This window comes from Sinocyclocheilus anshuiensis, unplaced genomic scaffold (assembly GCF_001515605.1).
Source record: "Sinocyclocheilus anshuiensis isolate Anshui unplaced genomic scaffold, SAMN03320099.WGS_v1.1 scaffold51, whole genome shotgun sequence".
In the NCBI taxonomy this organism is placed as follows: domain Eukaryota; kingdom Metazoa; phylum Chordata; class Actinopteri; order Cypriniformes; family Cyprinidae; genus Sinocyclocheilus; species Sinocyclocheilus anshuiensis.
The window spans coordinates 3,859,126-3,881,855 of NW_015548296.1; the positions used below are offsets into that span (position 1 = coordinate 3,859,126).

At 37.5% G+C, this 22,730-nt stretch overlaps 1 protein-coding gene across 6 annotated transcripts in view; it reads left to right on the forward strand.

Annotated features, from left to right (window-relative positions):
* The window catches only part of LOC107656066 (TBL1X receptor 1), a 74,614-nt gene that overhangs the window by 11,951 nt on the left and 39,933 nt on the right, over window positions 1-22,730 (forward strand). For 4 of the 6 annotated variants that reach the window (XM_016443740.1, XM_016443742.1, XM_016443743.1 and 1 more), the window contains exon 2: window positions 17,825-17,881. The exons of the other annotated variants lie outside the window; for them this stretch is intronic. The gene's annotated coding sequence lies outside the window, so the exon portion shown is untranslated. The remainder of the gene's footprint in view (window positions 1-17,824; window positions 17,882-22,730) is intronic. 6 annotated transcript variants of the gene reach the window in all.

The following is a 22,730-nucleotide window of genomic DNA, read 5'->3' on the forward strand; positions in this document are numbered from 1 at the left end:
TGTTTCAAAAGCCAGCAATAAATAACACTTTAATATCTAAAGAGTGTTCATGTGATTTTATACATTAGTAATTTTGGGAAATGAGTAAATGCATAATATTCGTCATCATCGTAAAACCGTGATTATTCCTCAGACAATAACCGTACCAACAAAATCTATAATCGTTGCATCCCTAGTTCACACATTCCGTCTGTGGTGCGTATTTTTTCCGTGTCCATGTTAACGGATCAGAGCGTTCACACTGCACGCGATTGCGGTCCGGCAGTGCGCTCCAGCAGCGGTGCGTCTGCAGCAGTCATGCTGCGATCGTTTCCGCACGGAATCTATTTCTGCTGTGCTGCACGCGCTGAATACAGCTGAGGCAACGCCACAAAGAGCTCTATGACCAATGCATGGCAAAAAAAAAATCCCTGGACACGGGATTTTTTTTTTTATGCCATATGTTTATTCTAGAGACATTTTGTTACACCTTTGCTTAGTGATTATTTTGCCTTATGTCTGTTCTAGAGACATGTTACAGCTTTTTGATAAAGCTCTAATTGGTTTTCTTTTGGAAATATGTTTCAAATTCACACTGAATGCATTAATAACTGTAAAGCATGTCTGTGTGTGTCAAAATCGTGATTAAAATAGAAATGGCAAAATTTATCAAAGAAATCGCGATAGGTTGTTTTTGTCCATATCGCACAGCCCTACAAGCAAGTGCTTCTTTTTCACAGGGAACAGAAAAAAGGTTCGAGAGGGTCTGCTGTGACCCTAATCTTTAGCTATTAGGATTAGGTATTCCCAATAATTCTGGAAAATAATACTTCCCAAAGTAATGGGTGGAAAAGTTCTTCTGCACAAATAGAAACTCATATAAACATTTGACTACAGGGCAGATTAAGAAAAAAAAAATCTTGTTTGTACAGTTCCCTGGAGCTGATCCGTGCTGGTTGCTGAGGAAATACTACAGACTTTGATTTTACAGAAAATCTACTTTGCGCTGTCGATTGCCGGAACGGCTTTCACCGTGGACGAAGCGGAGTCCAGCCCGGGGTCATCACATGTGGTTGCCGCAAGCGGGCATGCTGAAATGTTCCGTTGATTAACTGAAAACAGACTAGACCAAAATATTCTTGGGATTTAAGAATCGATATTGTTTCAAAAAATGAGAATTGATTAAACTTGAGAAATCTATGTTTCTTTTTACCCAGCCCTATATGTTAGATATCTTCTAGATATTACATACCTTACTGAGTTTTTGCAGACATGTAATTAGATATAAATCCATGGGTTTTCTTTTACGCCCATCACGGACTCATCCGAGCCCAGTTTTGCCTTAAAGCATTAGTAAATCAGACCCATACAAGGCTTTATCAAATGTAGAAGTTCGGCAGTCGACACACATTTCTATTTTTAGAGTGTCTGGCATGTGTGTTCATGCATGCATTCAAGTAATACAGAAGTGCCTGGAGTCTGCTCTAATGTGGTCTGAGGTGCTACTTCTATTAGTTCATGGAGACTTATGAACAGTTTTACAGCCTAGGTGCTACAGTTTTTTCCCCCATATAATTTCTAACTTGTCTTGATTGCTGTGCTCTGCGAGATTAAATATTTTGCTGATGCTGCAAAGCAACTTCACAAATTCTATTTGAAAACTCACATTTGCTTTTAAACTTCAAGGATGAAATCCAGGGAATGAATGTGCTATAAAGTTCAAGTTTGAAACTCTGCCAGTAAACTGCAAATCAAAAGAGGCATTCCAGTTAAATTGGTACAAGCTAATAGAACAGTGCAATACCCTGAAAGAAGCTCTGTGTCATTACCAGAGTTGGGGGAGGAGATCCCTGGAAGTGTCTTCTTGTGCATTGACAAAATCCTATGAGTCCGAGACAAATTGTATTCACAGGACTCAATGGATCTTGTTTTGTAGGCAAGTCTGGATGGTGGAGGAATATTGGTTGATCTTATCTCTTACTTCTGAATACATTCTCCTCATGGGTTCTTTGCATTGAGGATTTTCTAATGCATTTTGTGAGAAAGGAATTGGATCAAGGTGGTTAATTAATCTCTCTGGTTCACGTTATTGATGCATTTGTCAATTCTCATGAGCAACATGGATTAGAGCAGAGGTCCCCAACCACCGGGTCGCAAGAACGTTCTGGGAAAAATAGATATGACACTTTTCTCAGCTGGTTGCACGAGCACATGATTTGGTCGCAATATTTTTATTGTATTTTTTATTTTTTTGCGCTACAAAATGGGATTATTCAATGCATGCTGATGAACTTTTATCATAGTTTATAGTTATATGGAAACGAAAGTTGTTAACATTCAAAATTTCACAAAGAAACGTACAGTATTTTGTCCAAGCAATAATAAAAGGACACATTTAATTTATAATTTATAATTACAAAAAAAACGTGAATCGAATCGAATCGTGAAATCAAAACCGTGAATCGAATTGTGAGTTGAGTGAATCGTTACATCCCTACTAATGGCGCTTTTCCACTGCGTGGTACGACTCAGCTCGGCACGGCTCAGTACGACACGGCACGGTTTGCGTTTCCACTGCAGTTTAGGTATTATTCGGGATAAATTTAGGCGGGATTATTCACGTTATAGTTGCACCGCCTCTACATCCACGACTCCTAAAAAAAACGTTTTCATTCCGCGTCGCCCCATCAATCTCTCGCTGGATCCGCTCCTCTGCTATCAACGAGAGGAAAGTCTGTACTTCCTCAACAGACCACGAAACTTTTTGGTTGTTAAAAAAAGGTGTGCTCATTCAAAACAGTTGCGTTCGATCCTTCGCTGGCTGTGCTGATTTAAATCTAGCGGTTCTTTTGTGTTTGTGTCACGAGTTCAGTGACGCAGTTAGTGACGATTCTCTCCGGCCAATCCATGATCAGCAGAGTTTACACGTCACGTTTTGGTAAGCTCTGGGAAACTTACGCATGCTTTTGCAGCCTAGGTGCTACAGAGTTTCCCCCCCATATAATTTCTAACTTGTCTTGATTGCTGTGCTCTGTGAGATTAAATATTTTGCTGACGCTGCAAAGCGACTTCACAAATTCTTTTTGAAAACTCACATTTGCTTTTAAACTTCAAGGATGGCATCCAGGGAATGAATATGGTATAAAGTTTAAGTTTGAAACTCTGCCAGCAACCTGCAAATCAAAAATGGCATTCCTATTAAATTGGATGGCAAACCTAGCACAAGCTAATAGAACAGTGCAATACCCTGAAAGAGGCTCTGCGTCGTTACCAGAATTAGGGAAGGAGATCCCTGGAAGTGTCTTCCTGTGCATTGACAAACCCCTATGAGTCTGAGACAAATCGTATTTGCAGGACTCGATGCATCTTGTTTTGTTGAATGGTGGAGGATCATTGGTTGATCTTATCTCTTACTTCTGAATACATTCACCTCATTTGTTCTTTGCATTGAGGATTTTCTAATGCATTTTGTCAGAAAGGAATTGGATCAAGGTGCTTAATTAGTCTCTCTGATTCAGGTTTAGAGTTATTGATACGTTTGTCAATTCTCATGAGCAGCGTGCATTAAAGTATAGAAGATAGTGAATAGAAATCACTGAGTGTACCTTACAAAACAGTAACTAAACGTATTTATAAAAACTGAATTCGATCCTGTTCGCATTTCGCATGGCGCAATTTTTTTCTGAGGAGGTGAGGTAAATTTGTGTTGCACAGAAACCTTTATATTTCAATCACATACAAAGTTAGCGTTTTACTTCTACTACTTTTTAAAACATTTTTTTATAATGGAGCAAATTACATACCTTTTCAGCTAACTAAGGGCTCCCAACTCTGTCTGGATATGAATATCTTTGATGCAAGTTATTTTTTTCTCTCAATGCCGACAGTAAATGACAATTAAATGTCCCATTGTACCCCCTGCTGCAAATTTCATTATGGATACATTGTATAACGGCCAAAAATTGGGCGCTCCTAAATAGGGATGTCATGAGAACCAGTACTACGGTACCAAGTCGGTATAAACATTTTAAAATCGGAACTGACAGGGGCAGCCAGAGCATACGCCTGGAACGAAGTGTTTCAGTCGGTCCTCGAAGGGTAAAGAAGAAGAAAAAATGCCTACAAGCACACAAAAGAACTACACGTGGAAGACGGCGACGCTATATTATGAATATGATTGTGTGAGATTTAAATGAAAGCGAGCAGCTCTGAAAGCAAGAGCGCTGCGCATGATCACGCACACACATGAAGTTACTGACTGTCTGACAGCTTACAGCTTGTTCATTCGTTGTGTATCCGTCCACGGATTATCCTTATTAAAGGGGTGGTTGATTGTTTTTTTTCTAGGCTTGATTGTGTTTATGGGGTGCAGTCTAACATGTTAATGGTTCATTTAAAAAAAAAAAAACGCATTATTTTTCACATAATTTACCTTTATTCCACACCGCTGTCCCCTCTCCTATAAATGCGCTGATAATTTCTGCTTTTATGAAGCCCCTCCCTCAGAAATACGTAATGGGCATATATTGGTAAGCTGTTGTGATTGGCTAAACCGCCTCTAGTGCGTGTCTAAATGTCCCGCCCTTCACCTCAGCGGCATGTGCTCCGGTTATTGTAAACAATGGCGTTGTCTATATTGCTTATCAATTTGAGCCCGATTGAGACCCAGAGAATATTAGTGAAGAGGATCCGCAGAACCTGTGCAAGCATGGCTCTTAATGGTATGTTTTTTGTTGTCTCATACTTTTAGATACGCTGTTATTTGTAAATGCTACTGCTTCTGTTAGCTTTTAATATACGGTTTTATCTTGATTAAAGCTTTAATACAATACGGCAACCGCACACACGTCCATGTATAACGATTCTCATAGCTATGTGAAAATAATTGTATAAATGGTAGGGCTGGTCTGAATACCATTTTTTTAGCTTCGACGCTTCGGTAGTAATCAACACCGAATATTCGAAGCTTCGGAGGGAGGGGGCTGAACATATTCTTCTCTCTAACACCGTGTCTAAGCGAACGATGCGGTGCAAAAAAATACTATAGAACTCATTATAATCAGTGATGCTGTCTACACTTGATGCGGCGCGTCGTGACACGACAAATTCCTGACAGAAAACTGCTGCTGCGTTCTATTTATGACGTATTGACACAAATTTCTAATGATTTTCAACGGTCGCTTTATCGCGTCCAGTGTAGACAGACTTTAGCTGTTGCTGCGCGGTGCGGCGCGTCCAGTGTAGACACGGTGTTACTCACCTATCGAGAAGAAACAAAGCAACCTCGGGAATATTCGAAGCTTCGGAGGGAGGGGGCTGAACATATTCTTCTCTCTAACACCGTGTCTAAGCGAACGATGCGGTGCAAAAAAATACTATAGAACTCATTATAATCAGTGATGCTGTCTACACTTGATGCGGCGCGTCGTGACACGACAAATTCCTGACAGAAAACTGCTGCTGCGTTCTATTTATGACGTATTGACACAAATTTCTAATGATTTTCAACGGTCCCTTTTTCGCGTCCAGTGTAGACAGACTTTAGCTGTTGCGGCGCAGCGTGGCAACTGTTGTGTCCGGTGAAGACACGGTGTAATAAAGGCAGGAATCTCTGTGTCTGTCTGTCTGTTTACATTTTTATTATGTCGAGAACCGTTCATCCAATCGACTTCACGCGTGGCGGGTGTGTTGCTGCGGACCAGGGTGCAATATGGACACGCGACACGTTCAGAATTAATAAACTTAATAAACTACAGAACAGCGCGATCCGGAAGCGGCGCGCCTCACGTGGGCAGGGCTTACATGCTCTGAGAACGGACACTGCAGTAGTGATACAAAACACACAGGTCTGTTAAGAGTATTACTTTTAATATAGACAAATTATTATTAGGCTGGGCTACTTACTGTACGTTTTTTTATGACTGCCGTATTCGCAAGTATTTTTCAAACAAATTAAGTGCACGTTTTTATCATGTGTAAAATTACTGATTAACATGGCGGATAAAAGCAGCTCGTTTTTTTTTTACACCAACAATATACTATAGGTGTACTACTTACAGAAGTGATTTTTCAAACTTGATGTGGTGTTGTGGTAGGCCAGTTTCAAATCGCATATTTGGCACACTGCCTTTGTCTTGTCCTCACTCAATTTAAAGTGCTCCCACACAGCTGAGGTCTTCGGCATTTTTGTCTTCTCTTCCAGATTAACTGAATCATGACGTTAACGACGTTCACTCATGGGCAATTCATATTCAAGCGCGAATGAAAACTGTTTTGCGGGTGATGCCAGGTGTTCGAAAAAAAAAAGAAAAGAATATTTGAATCTCAAAATTGAAAATCGAATGTCAACCCACCGAACGAATATTCGAATAATCGAATATTCTGGTTCAGCCCTAATAAATGGAACAGTTTATGGTTGGAGCTGAGCTGGTAATCTGAGAGAGAGATGCAGAGTGTGTGCAGAGCAGGGCGACGCGAGGATATATATATGAATAGATTCATATATATATCATATATGAATAGATTTTTACATGCACCACTAGTTTTCTCTTCCTCTTCTCTAAAGCAGCGCAACATGGCCTCGCCTCCTTTGTTGCATGTTCCCGGGGGTGGGGTTCATCTGGGTTTGTGATGTCACAAACCTGGGAAGTAACTCGTTGTAGTCCTTACTAGCCGTTTTTGTAGGCATTAAACTGTCATAATTTTAAAAGACGATATCTCCGTTTGCATTGAACTTTCAGCGTCGTAACTTTGCAGATATTGTTTATGTTCAAACTAGGGTTGTAACAGTATGAGATTTTCACGGTATGATGACTCTTAAAAGAATAAGAAATTATTTTAGTAAACAAATCCTTTCTTGCAACAAACTTGAAACCATTTTTATTAAAGTATTGAAGTCTCCCTTCTGAATAAATAAATAAGTAAATAAAACAATTTAAAAATAAAGCTATAAGCCTTATGTATATCTATATCACACTTTAACATTTTAATTAATGTTTTAAAATGTTATCAAATGAAAATTTAACAACTTTTATTTTTGGCAAAGTGCTACACAACAGAGGTATACTAAGTTAAAACATGGACAAACATATTCCTTAAAAATAATGCGCGTGTGTTATTTGAAGGCCAATTGCCACTAATGTTGTGTTTTTGTGATGTTAATTAAAGGAGTTAATGTTTAAGTATTATTGTTATTTTTTCCCCATGGTATTGACTTGGTATCGAGTATGGTGTATTTTTAGTGGTATCGGTACCGACTACTAGATTTTTGGTATCGTGACATCCCTACTCCTAAACAACTTGTAATGGTTTGATGCAGTGTTCGATACGTGGTGCTAAAGATACAAGCATTTGATATTACAGGGCTCCAGACTAGCTATTTTTACTAGGAGCACTGTAGCCCCTGACTGAACATTTTTAGCAGCACAAGCAGAAAATTTAGGGGCACACCTTAAATCAGCCTGCAATGCAGTCGTTCACATATTTTCCCCATTTTAACTGTATTACTGACAAGTGCTTTGATAATAAATTGACTTAACGCATAGAGATTACAATGTGCAGTATTCTTTTAATTTCAGAGCGATATGACAAATATATATATGTATATATATATATGATAAAATTACTATGGTTTTGCATTAATAAGTGCAGTTGCTAATAATATTACATGTTAATTTCTTGTTTATTTCATGTTTATACACATTTGACAGTAAAGCACTAAGCTTGAGTTGGGAAGCTTACAAAATATATTTTATTAACAACAGTAACATGTGCAAAATCAAATTTTTATGTAGAAAAGATATATATTGTACTCTTATTAAATGTACCATTATTCTTCTATAGTCTTATATGAAGCTGACCAACAACTTGACCAACAAGTGATTGTGTGATTTAGTCGCAAATTGAAGAAAAGTTTGTTTTTCAAAGCACTTTGTGATGTTTTTTACTTCATGCACAAAAAAGTTAAACTCTGACAAAATCAGATTTTTTGATGATTTGATATTTTATAATAGTGATTTTATAATTGTTATTTCATAATGAATGACTAATAAGCCAATAAGTGATCCTCTGCTGGCATCTACAGGTTATAATGGTGATTTGATGTATTTTTAAATTTTACATAAGTGTCTGTTCACTGCAGTATATTTTGGTCATCCCATTGAAAATAGCATTCAAATTGGATCATTTAGGAGCTTTAAAGTGCTGGAAATAGTTGTGTGAAATGCTTGTAAGTCATTGAAAATTGCTTGAATTTCTCTCTCAAAAGGCTGTATAAACCCTGAAATTAATAATGTAATAATTCGACTATTTCTGTCACAACACCATGGTTATAGACAGCGTTACTACTGTAAAAAAGTCACGGTCCAAGCTGATAAACGGTCCGTGCTGCGCAGCTCAAATGAGTAGCGGGATTTTGTTATGCTTTTGTTTTGTTTGCCGTTTTATGTTTCTCATATGCAACAGAAATGGCAACACGAGTTGAACAACGCTGTGGTTGCGCCAGTGCGACCGCGCACAAAATGTACTCGCACCGGTAGAAAAAATGGTCGCAAAATGCGACCATTTGGTTGCAGTAGTGATAAAAAATATGTAGGTTGAGGGTTTAACATTTTTGCTAAAGGCTTTAAAAACCAGCAGTTCAGTCCAATAAGCTCAGACATTGCTTAAATGGTTCTGTAATTTGTTGAAATCCCTTAATGTGCAACCCAGCCTTTTCCTCAGATTTCATCTGATACAACCTCAGTAATGCGGTATCTGCATGTGTTTTTATCATGCTAGGTTTTATCAGTAAACATTATGGAGGGAGATTATTTTCTCACACACACACACACACACACACACACACACACAGAGACAGACAGACAGACTGACAGAAATGCTGTATTATCGGTCTGCTTCTTGTTTAAAGTAAAAGTTTTTTATTTCCTTTTGCCACTGTCAAGATATTCCTTCCAGTAGATCGCTCATGTTGGCTAGACCATTATCTGTCGGATAGCAATGTTGTCTAGACCACTATCTTTTGGACTTGCAGATAATATGCATTTAACAGTTGTGAAGAAGGACCCCTGTCACTTAGCCTAATTACTTTTGGCCATTAGACCAATGCTTGGACAAAGAAGGCCAAGCTGTATAATAGGGTATTTGTGCTCAGTGTAGGGAATGGGAAACCTTGTCTTACTAAGCTGAGATCACGGTATCTGTTCGCTGAGAGTAAAAGGGCCAAGTGCATCAGTCACGTGGCGTCAGAATGGAGGAATTATATTTTTGCTGCTGAAGGTTAGAGAGCATGGTGTCCGGTCTTTCAAGGTTCAGCATTTTTTAAATTGTTGTGAAATTGTATTTGTGGTTAGGCCTACATAGTGAAGGTGTGGTCACATTAGAGACATTTTTGACTAAATTTTATAGGCAGAAAGTCAATACTGTAGCGATGTACACTGTAAAAATTATTTTTGAGAAGTCATAAATAAAACAGGTTATTGGAGTTTCACAAGAAAATACTATTTCCGTTTTCTACTTATTTTTATTTTGTTTAATTCAGTGCGTTACTTGCTTTTTCATTGTAATTGTGTATGAAATTTACTAGCAATTTTCTGAGTGAAAGTTGTTTTATGTAGGAAGCACAGCTCACACAGAAGTCAAATCCGCATGACCAATTTGAACCAATTGCTAAATCTGCATGGGTAACGCTTTTGCCCTTGCAAATTCTCAATCACATGGATTCTTATTGACATTACAGGGTTTCACATAAGACAGTTCACCTAACAACAGTAAGTGTGGCCACACTTTAAGAATGTGCACTTTGCTGGCAATTTACTGACAGCCTAACAGTTTTTGTTTTGAAATTATTGTCAAAAGTTGGTGAATGTTTTTCAGAAGTGGTGCTTTAGTGATGATAAAGAAGTTGTTGAAATCTTTTAACTGTTCACCTTGAAAGCTTCAACCACATAAAAATTATACAAAAGTTAGATTAAAGACCAGGAGTGTCCAATTCTGCTCTTGGAAGGACACCATCCAATAAAGTTTAGTTCCAACCCTAATTTAATACACTTGATGCAGCAAATTGAGGTCTTCAGAATTACTAGAAACTTCCAGACTAGTGTGTTGGAGCTAAACTCTTCAGTTGGTGGTCTACTAGTAGGGCTGGGCAATATGGTCAAAAAATGATCACAAAATTTTTCATATCAGTCAAAATCAATTATTATCACAAATGTCAAATCTTTATATATATTTTTTATTTAAAGGCAGATTTTTTGCTCCCAAGTGAAAGTTGTAGAAACCAGACCATTAATTGTGGTTTTAAACTACACTTTATGGTCAGAACATGACGAGCACTCCACGTTTTTGAATGAATTCCTTACACTTTTCCAGCCATTTTTCCTTAATAAAATAAACATCTTAATAGAAAAATGTATTTCTTTCTTTCTGCATGTTCTAATGAGTAATATTGTTTCAAGTCATGAAACAGGTTTGTGTTGCCTGACTTTGATGACGTCTGTCTTCAGCGCATTTTGCAGTGCTGGCTGCTGCATTAATAATAATTTTTTTTTTGTTGTCTCTTAGAAATGCACATCTGACAGTAGCTTCAGTTGACCGTAGAAGTTGCTTGAGTTAGGATATAGATGTAAATTTATGTTCATTATAAAAAACAGTAACATCTGTGTAATTGTAACAACCAAATTTTTATATGGTGAGATTTAATAATTCTATGCGCAATAGTCACATCGCAGGAGGTGCGATGCAGGGCAAAACATAGGCTACATATTTTTGTGTTGGACTCATAAGAGAAAAAAAAAACTTGCACGGTTCAACATTTGCCTAATATATATAAAGTAATGAATTCAGATTTAAGGGTTCTTAAAAAAGCTATTTACAAAGCACACGTTTGTTGCTTCACGTTTTTGACATGCAGTCTCTGTGTGCGCATGGCGAAATGAGCGAGGAACGGGAGAAAATCACCGAAATGGAAGATTTGGTCGCAAAAATGTATGGAAATATTTTGGCTACAAAAAGGATGATGAAAGGATGATGATGTACCAAAAATTATTAGCAGCATTATTAGCAGCAATTCGGCGTTTGTATTATATTTACTTTCTGTGAAGATGCCTACAAAATCACCCCAATTATTCTAGAATTAATAATTGGCTATTTCATTTTTGAGCAATTCAAGACATCTGATGAACATTCCTGTATTTCTACACATCGCAATATAGGCTATATTGCAGTAAAAAAAGATATCGCAATGTCAGTTTTTTTTCATATCGTGCAGCCCTAGTCTACATTAATAATACAATACAATTCCATATGTATACCCCACATTTCTACCATAATACCATGGTGCAATTAGTGTTGCTACAGTAAATCCATAGTAAATGATAGCAATTTGTAGATTGATAAGCCTTTTGATTGTATTGTTGCACACAGTGTTTCTCCTGTATGTCAGCTCAGTTTTTTTCTGGTTTTAAATAATACTTTAAATCACAGAGACATTTGAGTTCTTCACTGAATTCAAGCGCTTCACACTGGATCTCACAGCGATGTTTAGTGGTCGCGCGATCGACACTTGAACCTTGAGCTGAGTGGAAAAATGCTAGGCGTTTTTCAAATGATTAGCTCTGTTTCGTTCAGTTTTGCCGCATAAACATTATATCGATCATTTATTTAACTCTTTATCATTTTATCGAGGGAAAGGTATATCGTGATAATTATCGTTATCACTTTATTGCCCATCCCTATCTACTAGTCAGCCATCCTGACCATCCATCCCTCCTTATAAAACTGATTGGTCAGGAGGCCTGTAGAAGGTGTTTTATTCAGTGAATCTTTTGTAATTATGACTTGCATTTTGAAGTTTTTTTATGATACGTTATTATAGATAAAAATGGATTAAAGAGAAACTGTTGTTCAGTTTCGTATTGATTTTTTTCTTTGGAGTACAGTGTGTATCAGTAAGAAAGAATAAGGCCACATCCACACGAAGCCAGAGCTTTCCCTATCCGATCTTTTTTTTTTTCTCCCTCTTCTCAAGAAATATCTGCGTACACTCAAAACCACAAAACCTGACACAAAATGATGTAGTATACATGCCAGAGCAGTATGTGGCGCTGTAATTCTTCCACAGAGATACACTAAAAACAGAGAAGAAGACTTGGACTATGTACATAAACCTTGCACAGTATACAAACGAACATGGAACAATACATTTATTAATCTGTGTTAATGTTAGTTAATAAAAAGACAATCATTCAGTGTTTGTTCATGTTGTTTTTGCTGTAAAGTGACGTAGCGTTGTCTGACTAGGTTAGAGACGTGGGGTGATGACATCATCATTTAACAAAATATACGGATTGGCTGTACACATGACAACGCAAAGGTGTCGTTTTCATTTATCCACTCTGGGACCCGGTTTAAAATAAATAGCGGTTTCACGCTCCCAAAACGCCAGATCCGTCTGGACGAAACGCCAATCCGATACAACATTTTTACATATACAGCTAAACGTGTCTCCGTGTGGACGGGGCCTTAACTAACCATTTTTTTACAACTCGTAGCTAGAAGAGCTTGCTTGTACTTCTCAAAAAAAAAAAAAAAAAGTGTATTTATGAAAATAAAAACAACCCCTTTAGTATCAGTGCAACCATACGGCTCATTCACAGACGAACAGCCATTATTCTCACATGAACGTGCTCTTTTGTTAAATGTTAAATTTGTGTAGGTGGACTAACTAGACTTGTGCCGGTATTCGGTAATGTGATATATCACGGTAATGAATATGCACGATATTGTTATTGTGGGCACTTCTAAATACCGTGAATAATTATATATTACGAATTATTCCGAATTTTGAATGCATTTTAAGACTACTTTCCCCATCAACTGGTCAAAATGCACAACACCGCTGTATGCTATTCTATGCGGACGAGAAGCACATGGCTGAACATGTGAGAGACGCTCTGGATGAAAACTCACTTCCACTCTCTGACAGCAGATGGCGCTAAACTGCAGAAATGATAATAATAATAATAATAATAATTCATTTAAATGCAGCCGTTACCCCGGAAACCCTGTAAACAAAGCAGCTGCACTACTTTCTGTTTCTGAATCAATTTTTTTTTTTTTTTTTTTTTTTAAATCTTACTCCCAAACTTTGAAGGATAGTGTATCATGGCTTCCACAAAAATATTAAGCAGAAAAAACTGTTTTCAATATTTATAACAATAATAAATGCTTCTTAAAGGGTTAGTTCACCCAAAAATGAAAATTCTGTCATTAATTACTCACCCTCGTGTTGTTCCAAACCCATAAGACCTTCGTTCATCCGTGTGACATCAGTGGTTCAACTGTATTTTCGTCTCTACTGCGTCACATTGGACGCGCGTTCACGACAGTACCATGACGCGAGCGTGTGGAGGCGCTGACCCAGATCCGGCGTGATGATGTCATTACACCAGATCTGGGTCAGTGCCGCCACACGCTCGCGTCATGGTACTGTCGTGAACGTGCGTCCACAAGTGACGCAGTGGAGACGAAAATGTGGAATAAAGTCATTATTTTTGTTTTCTTTGCGCAAAAAAGTATTCTCGTAGCTTCGTAACTTTACAGTTGAACCACTGATGTCACATGGACTACTTTGTCGATCATCTTGGTACTTTTCTGGACCTTGAACATGGTAGTTACCTTGCTGTCTATGGGAGGGTCAGAGAGCCCTCATATTTCATCAAAAATATCTTAAATTGTGTTCCGAAGATGAACGAAGGTCTTACGGGTTTCGAACAACACGAGGGTGAGTAATTAATGACAGAATTTTCATTTTTGGGTGAACTAACACTAAGCACCAAAACATCATATTAGAATGATTTCTAAAGGATTATGTGACACTGAAGACTGGAGCATTTGTAATCAAATAAATACAGCCTCGGAGAGCATAAGAGATTTTTCAAATACATACCAATAGTATAGCTTCATTTGATTGGTTATCACACTTTTTTAATATATAAAACATTTGGGCACCGTGATTTTCGCTCGTAAAAACAAGCCAAACCCAAGAGGTGTCATGCAGTTTTTCATTGTAGCACACACGCTCTGATATATAATTTCATGCGTTGTGTCCAATTAGTTGCAATAATTATGTCCACAGCTCTCTTTTGTGGCCTTTTGTTCACTCCTGTCCAACCTCTCGGCCATTGTGCCTTCTCTTCTCTTTTTCCCTCTGACAAGCAATTTTTAGCATGTACAACCTTATCGAGTTTTGCTTCCGTTGACCTTCATCAGTCCCACATGCCTTTTCTGCCAGTCTCAGATGACCCAATTAAACTCTTTCTCTCATTCTGCACCGTCGTTCTCACCGGACTCACTCCGGACCGCTTAAAGGGTGAGAGTCAAGGTTCAGGAAAGGGCATCTCCATGGTGAAACGCTGCTGTGTGAGAAAAATATGCTGTAATGATAGTCTAGCCAGAAAGTAAACGGAGACACTGCCATATGAATCGGTCAGGCCATTGTAAATGGGCAGCAGGAATAGACTTTGATAGAGGAATCCTTTTAGATGTGTTTCTCATCAATCCAGATCCCCCAGGATGAGGATGAGAGAGATCCCTTTGTCTAATGTTGTCAAGACACTTGTGCTCCTCTTAGAGAAAATGTGTTTAAAATTTAAGTTTCACAATGTTTAATTTGAGAAGCCACCCAGTGGGTAAAGACTTTTTATATTCCTATTGGAGCTCTGTACATGTTTAGTAGTATTATTATTGTGTTTTTTTGAAACTGATTCGAATGATTACGTTTTTCCAGAGGCATGTTTCTATTTTCAATTCACTGCTGAGACTGAATCAGAATGCAAGCAGTACATTTGACAGCAGAATTGCCAGAAAGTGTGCAAACAAAGAAATACATTTGGGCTACAGACCTGTCAATTCACAAATTTTTGACAGTTTAAAAATCAAAAGTAATGGCTTCTGTCATTCCTGTGAAGCCAGTAAGTTGTTGGAGAATCTCAAGGTTATATTTTCACGTCATACTCTGCAAAAATACTTTTTGGTTTTGGACTTGCAGGTCAGCACTTCCTTTCTCATTCAAGCAGCAGCAAAACTTTAGGTGCACCAGAGTAAAAATAGCATAAAAGAAGATGCATTCATATTGACCTGATGATAATATTCCAGTGTAGATCACATTTTAGCCATTGCTTTGGCATTCAGAAAGACTATGTTTTCTTTTGTAGCAGCCTGTTACCGTGATAAATAAAACTGGCAAGCTGATGGAAACTGGTTCACACTGACTTCCGGATGGCTGACCAGTGAAATTGGAATCAATGAGACTTGGACAGACATTCTGTGAAAGATCCATGAGTGGTTGAGTCTGATACTGTACTTCAACAGTGAAACTGATCGCCCCTGAGCTTGTTTAAAGACTGATAGACCCTGTTTCCACCTGTTTTATAGATGTATTTTTTTAGTGATTGGGTCAGCCAGGATGCATCGCCTCCCCTCTTATGTTGGCTCTACACTTTTGCACGAGTGCAGTGTGTAAATACTGTTGAATGAACAAACCCATGTTGTGAATGAAAAGATTCTACCATGATCTGTTGAACAACAGTGAAAGGACTGAATCACTTGTTTTGGTGTGCTTTCTCACAACACGTCCCAGAATGATTGTGGTTTAGGGGAGTGCGTGGTGAATAGGTGGAGCTTTGCTGTGTTTCTGGACTCATTTGGGGATGGATAGCGTTTCCACTATAAATGTGATTTGGTCACTTGCATTTTTGACTACCTTCATATGCTTTCAGTGATTTGATCACAAAATGTTTTAGACCCCATTTCAACCTATATTTAAAAATGTAGTTCACCCCAAAATGAAAATTCTGTCATGAATTACTCATGTCGTTCCAAACCCATAAAACCTTTGTTCATCTTCAGAACACAAATTAAGATAAATCCGAGAGCTTTCTGACCCTGACAACAACGCAGCTACCACGTTCAAGGCCCAGAAAGGTAGTAAGGACATTGTTAAAATAGTCCATGTGACATCAGTGGTTCAACCTTAATTTTATGAAGCTACGAGAATAAGTTTTGTGTGCAAAGAAATCAAAAACAACAACTTTATTCAGCAATTTCTTCAGTCTTCGATGCACGTTCGCGACAGTACCACGATGCATGTGTGTGCATTCCTCTGCTTGTAAACAAGGCGCAGTGCATCCAGGTTCTACATCAGAACGCCAGCTCCTGTGTCAGCAGCACTGCATGCATGTGTCGTGGTACTCTCGTGAATGCGTGATGATGACTGACAATGAAAGAGAAGAAATTGTTGAATAAAGGTGTTATTGTTGTTTTCTTTGCACACAAAAAGTATTCTCGTAGCTTCATAAAATTACGGTTGAATGTGGTAGTTGCGTTGCTGTCTATTCAGGGACAGAAAGCTCTCTGATTTAATCAAAAATATCTTAATTTTTGTTCCGAAGATGAACGAAGGTCTTGTGGGTTTGGAACGACATGAGGGTGAGTAATTAATGACAGAATTTTCATTTTTGGGTGAACTATCCCTTTAACACCAATCACAAACACGCACCACTATTTTTACATTTGGATTGAACAATCCCTTTAACACCAATCCCATAAACACATCCTAATATCAGGTGGAAACAAGGTATTGGATAATTTCCTGTTGTGCTAATGCACATTTTACACAACTAATTGTAAGTTGTGTGTCAAATTCAGGGTTGTTTTTCTGAAGCTACGTTCCTGAAATTTGGTCTCACAAATACTTGAGCACAGTATGCTGATAAATAGCATGGAATTAGTGCTAGAGGATGCATCTTTTCTAGCATGCAGACACATTTTTGCTTGTCACAGACATGTAAGAGTGTTGAGTGTTGTATTCTGTGCTTTAACATCATCTGCTTAATAATGTTAATGTTGTTGTTTTTTGAAAACGTTGATGTACCCTGATATCTGAACTCTTACCTTAACTCTTACCTTAAACCTTAAGGCTTGTGCACACCGGGACGATTATTGCCCACGATTATCGCCAACGTTTAACGCCTCGTGACTAAACAAAGGGCGCCAATGTGAGTGTGCACCCCGACGCGCAAAACGGCAGCCGTAAAAGCGTAATTTAAAAAAATAAATGCCTCGGGCTCGTTTTTTTGGTTTGACGCGCCGCGTTAAAAACTGGCCGACCAATGAGATTGGCGCTTTTGTTCACGTGCCTGGAGCTGCTGAAGTTACAGTAAAACACGACTTGGTGGCGCTCAAGCACAAAACGGTCTTGCCGAGCACACATTGATACCTAACAACGAAGAGGAAGTAAGTAGACCAAGAAGATGCATCGAAGCAAGATGAATGTAGAGCTGCTGGTCTCATTGGTGTCTGAACACAAAGGGCTTTATGACATACGCGACAGCAACTACAAAAATCTTGATAAGAGGGAGTTATGGAGAGGAATTGCAGATCAAATAAAATTCGATGTGTACCGGGGTATTTCTGTTTTTCATTAAGCGCCATCTAATGTGAGTGAATTTGCACGTTCACTCGGCTCATCGCCAGTGAAAATCGTTTGGGTATGAACACACAAGATGCATCGAAAAACGTCTCGGAAAAACGCTGGCGATAAGCACGCATGATAATCGTCCCGGTGTGCACGAGGCTTTAATGTCACCTTAACTCAACAGTATGATCTTTTCATGATGAATTGAAATCAGTGTCTCATGTTCTGCATTTGGACAAACAGTTGCTTATTTTTTCAAGAGAAATGGAAAGTTACTGACATGTTTACAATCCAAACATTATTTATTTATTGACCCTTCATTGCTACATGGCACCAAGTATCAGTTTTTTTTTTTGTTCTCTTTATGTTCAGACTGTAGAGACTCCTCCACTGCTAAGGGTTCATATTGGAGCAAGACCTGAGCACATGGTAAGCCAAGAAAAGATCTCTTTTCTAGACTGCAGCTATTTGTTTTGGTCAACATCAAGGCACCTTAAGCCCCGTACACATGCGGTCTCAGGAGCCATGGACGAGTACACAGCTGTAACTGAATTATGGAATGCCAGAGGGTTAGATTTGACAGTCATTCATCTATTTTTTATTTTAGAAATAACACAAACGGTGCAGACATTTAGGTTGAGCACAGCGATGTTGTACCAAATACTGTACAGCAGCTTCAAAAAGCAGTTGCACAATATACACTACCGCTCAAAAGTTTGGGATCAGTAAGATTTGTAATGTTTTTTAAAGAAGTCTCTTATGCTCATCAAGGCTGATTTAGAACCCGTGATACTTTTTTTCAGGATTCTTTGATGAATAAAAAGATAAAAAGAAGAGCATTTATTTAAAATAGAAATCTTTTCTAACAATATACAATAGCGTTCAAAAGTTTGGGGTCAGTACATTTTTATTCTTAAAACTTTTATTCAGCAAGGATGTGTTAAATTGTTAAGAAGTGATAGCAAAGATTTATATTGTTAGAAAAGATTTATATTTTGAATAAATGCTGTTCTTTTTAACTTTTTATTCATCAAAGAATCCTGAAAAAAGTATCGCAGTTTCCCAAAAAATATTTGGCAGCACAACTGTTGCCAACATTGATCATTCTAATAATAAATCAGCATATTAGAATGATTTCTTAAGGATCATGTGACACTTTAGACTGGAGTAATGGCTGATGGAAATTCAGCTTTGCATCACAGAAATAAATGATATTTTAAAGTATATTAAAAAAGAAACCATTATTTTATATTGTAATAACATTTAGCAAGAGTACAGTTTTTTTTCTGTATTTTTGATCAAATAAATGCAGCCTTGATGAGCATAAGAGACTTCTTTAAAAAACATTACAAGTCTTACTGATCCCAAACTTTTGAGCGGTAGTGTATATGGCCCCATGTCCATTATTTCCATGTCCATTTAGATTCTCTTTTCCATCTAACGCTCAAAACACTAATAATTTAATAATACTGTTAAATGTAATCATTAGCAAATGAGTAGCTATCTACTTTTCATATTGCACATTGTCATGTTGTGAAGCCTAAATTCACTTGTGGCATTTAAAATAATTTACTTTAGTTTTCATTTTTTTATTTTTCAAGTAGCATTTATTTATGCATTTATGCATCTGTTTATTTATTTATTTATTTTTAAAAATAGCATTTAAAATATTTGACTTAAGTTTTAATTTTTAATTTGAAGTAGCATTTAAAATGATTAATTTTAGGTTTTGTTTTTATTTTTAATTTAAAGTAGCATTTAAAATGTACATGCTCATTTTGAATCTTAAGTAATATTTAAAATGATTCTTTAGTTTTTATTTGAAACTAAAAATAGTATTTAAAATGTTTGACTAAGTTTTTTTTTTTTTTTTTAATTCATCATTTAGCTAGCTTTTTTATTTTTAATTTAAAGAACAATTTTAGTTTTTATTTTTAACCTAAGGTAATATTTAAAATGATTGACACTAGGTTTTAGTAGCATTTATAAATGATTGACTTCCATTTTTATTTTTAATTTCAACAAAATAGTATAAAATCGTGAAAATAATGGTCTTCTCTGTGTGCACCACAGTTGTAATATTGGTTCAACCCTAGTTAAAATGACTCCCTAGGCGCTGTTGCGTAACCAAAAGTGTATCAAATGAACATGTTCCTGTTCCACAATAATTTAGTCTGTTCAGTCAAGACAAATACAAGCTCATTATCTGTAAACATGGAGAATAGCCTTCTTGCGTCATGCACTACATAAAGCTACACTCAAGCTCGCCTTTGCATTGCTTCAGAAATGTTCTACTTGAAATGTGTTTCTATAACAAAGTGAGTTCGGAGCTTGTCATGCTTGAATGCTAATTAATGTGAGTTCTTGAGTGCTTGCCATTTAAGGGACAGCAGTTTTGACTGCCTCTTTTTGAAGCTGAAATTACCTGTAATTTACTCGAGTAGTGGCAGTCCAACCTGTCAGTCAGGACCACTTCACAAATCCCCCCAAAGACCCCTAAACCCTTCACAAGAGTTGCCGCTCAGTTTGCCTGTTGACAATTCTCTTGATAATTCCTCTCCAACAGGGTGTATTGTTTCAGGGATCAAGGTGCATGAGTTTGTGCGCTTTCAAAACCAAGCTTCATTCAGAACTGAAGCAGGACGGACTCAAACAAGTTCGATCAATCTCTGCTAAAGCAATTCTGGCCATGGAATAGTTTATTCTGTTGGTCTTATTATGGTTGCTTTTGAAATTACTAATTTTGAACCACGATTAATGCTATTTTTCACTCCAAACCCTTTTGTCAGGCTTTCTTGAGAGTGTTGCCATAGAAACACGGAGTATAGAGCGGCTAGTATTGTGGCAGAGATTGGTTTGGCTCTAAGCTGGTGGAGACTGGAAGAAAATAGAGGCCTAATAAACCTCTTAACTCCTGTATTGGTTACAGGCCTTTTACAACATCATGGGCTAAAATAACAACTTATGGTCTGGCGGTGTGGGTGAGTGAGATTCAGAGCTTTCACGTATAATCATACCCATTTTTGAACATGTTCATCATGTGGCTATCCAGAGCTTGTCAGAAAATATCTGAAATATCTGTAATGAAAGCCAATATATTGTGCTTTCAAAGAAAAGATACACATCTGTTGTGAGTTGTGAAGGTGCTGTGTAGGATCGGAGCCAGAGGAGTTTGCTTTGGTGTAGCCTCAATCCATCATGTAATCTGTGTCCACAATTCCTTGACTTCAGCTGTACAACAATATTGAATTTCCATGTTTTGGCTTCAGGCAAAAAAAGTACCCTGCATGGTTACCACACCAGCTTTAGAAAACAAAGTCAAGCTTACCTCCGTCTAGGTTGTTTTTACAAGATCAATCTTTTAGAGATTTGACCGTGAAAGGGGTGCCTAGTTGATGCTTTAAGACCCGCTGCTTTTATAAAAACACAGCCTCACTCACTTTCATTTACTATTTATTTTGTTTATTAATTCTGAAAATACCAACCCACTACATTGCGAGTAAATCACTCGCATATGCGACTAAATCTTCACTCTGGCGACTAAATGATGACTAATATTAGCCAATGGCTAATAAATTCTCAGATTTTACTCGCCAGTGTGTGAGTTGGAGGCTAAGTATAAGTTTAGCACAGATATATTTTCACTCGCCGAACACTCTGACTGAGCGCTTCAGAGTTTCTCTCTCTGTCAAGCGATCTGTGCTATTTTTTAGTTCATCTAAATGGATGCGCAGCGCACCTGTATTTAACGTACCGTAAATTCTAGTGTGAAGGCGCACACCTTGCCGTCACTTTGTCTCACACACACGCAGAGAGAGAGAGAGAGAGAGAGAGAGAGAGAGAGAATTGATGCGCTACATGTAAACGATATTCTTTGTTGTATTTTCTTGTCAAAATAACAGCGTTCCTTTGGAATTCTTTAGCTTTTAAGAACTGCCGGGTTTTCCGGTAGTGGGCGGAACTAATGTGCAAACGGCAATCTCATTGGCTGGCGCTCACCTATTATCGTCCCTGTTTTGATTTCAGCAAATCAGTTCGAGCGAACACTGACAACGTGATTAATATTCATGAACCCAGCATATAATAGTAGTAGTAGTAGTAGCATCTTTTAATAATAATTACTATTACCTATGACCAACAATATCTTAAACACCACCACCAGTCCTAAGTTCAGTTAATTATTGTCCGGTTGGAAGATCCAAACATGGCCCATTATAAGATTTCTAACAGAGTCAGTCACTTATTGATTTTTTATCTGTTGGTATTTGATAGAATCAAAGATGCCGTGTGTCTAAACAAGATGTCCAGGATCTCCAGCAGAAATATAGGCCCACAACATAAAAAATACAGCAGTATATTTCATTGTACACATGGGGTACTTTTTATTCCTGTGTGCACCAAACCCATCTTGAGTGTTTGCTGCTAAAAGGCAAATTTTTTGTTTTATCTGACCATAGAACCCAGTCCTGTTTGAAGTTTCAGTAGTGTCTGGCAAATGAATATGCTGGAGTTTGTTTTTGGATGAGAGCATTTTCTTTTCTTGAAAACCGCCCAAACAACGTCTGGTGTAGGTGCTGTTTGACAATTTTTTTTTAGGCTTTCTGACCCCAAGACTCAACTAATCTTTGCTATTCTGCAGCTGTGGTCCTTGGAGAACCTTTAGCCACTCAAACTGTCCTCCTCACTGTGCATTAGGACAATATAGACACAGGTCCTCTTCCAAGAAGGTTTGTAACATCTTTAGTTGATTGGAAATTCTTAATTATTGCCCTGGGAGTTTTCAATACTTTAGCTCTTTTCTGAAAGCCACTTTCAGAATGGATTTCAGAACACAGATTTAGACAGATTTGCGAACAATATTTGAGAGAAATAGGCCTTTTGTGTACATAGAAAAAGTCTTAGATCTTTGAGTTCAGCTCATGAAAAATGGGGACAAAAACAAAAGTGTTGCATTTCTAATTTTGTTCAGTATACTTCAGAGATATTTTAATCATAAGAATTTCTAAGGGTACCCATTAATTGTGGCCAACATGTATTAGAGAAAAACATTTATTTCATAATGAGACCCCCCCCCCCCATTTTAAATTCTTATTTTTTAATGAAAGGTTAGTTTTTTTACATTTTTAAAATAAAAGATCAATAGGATTAACAATGCACATTTATTTTCACAGCCTTTTTTGATCATATTTACCAAGGGTACCAACAATTCTGACCACGACTGTGTGTGTGTGTATATATATATATATATATATATATATATATATATATCTCTGTGGCG